This window comes from Hippocampus comes, unplaced genomic scaffold (genome assembly GCF_001891065.2).
Source record: "Hippocampus comes isolate QL1 unplaced genomic scaffold, H_comes_QL1_v1.1 scaffold86, whole genome shotgun sequence".
Classification (NCBI taxonomy): Eukaryota; Metazoa; Chordata; class Actinopteri; order Syngnathiformes; family Syngnathidae; genus Hippocampus; species Hippocampus comes.
In genome coordinates this window covers 5,784,100-5,784,720 of record NW_017805882.1, presented here as the reverse complement: position 1 = coordinate 5,784,720, position 621 = coordinate 5,784,100, and positions in this window count along the sequence as shown.

Sequence of the window (621 nt, the reverse complement as noted above, 5' to 3'; positions counted from 1 at the left end):
ATTTTCTCTCACATAAACACACACACACACACACACACACACACACACACACACACACACACACACACACACACACACACAACGTATATGTGTACCCTTTATTTTTATTCCAATACTGTACATAGTGCATAAATATGAGCATACACTTATTTGATATTGTTTAACATTAACATACAATTCTTATATTAATCACTCCACTTTGTCTGTTGGTTTAAAAAGGTAATTTATACTTTTTTATAAAAAAGGAAGATTCAATATCTATAATTTGATTTCAAACTACTTCTATAAAATGCACCTGAAGCATAACAGTACTGTAATGAATATGTCTACTGTAGACAGTACTGCAACACCTTATGAATATGTAATTAATAAATTTAATGATACAAAACTAAGAAAAAAACCCACCCAAAAATCTGTTACATTTTTTGGTTATGTGGTAAAGCGACATTCTAATTTTCTATCCATTCGTGAAAAATTAATTGATAGAAAATAAAAGCATTGATTTGTTAATTTTAAGCTGATTTAAATTGGAATTTAAATCAATGATTTTTTAAATCAAACAATCCTAATCCCAAAGACACTTCATACTGTACAGTACTGTACTGTATAGCCAATGTACAG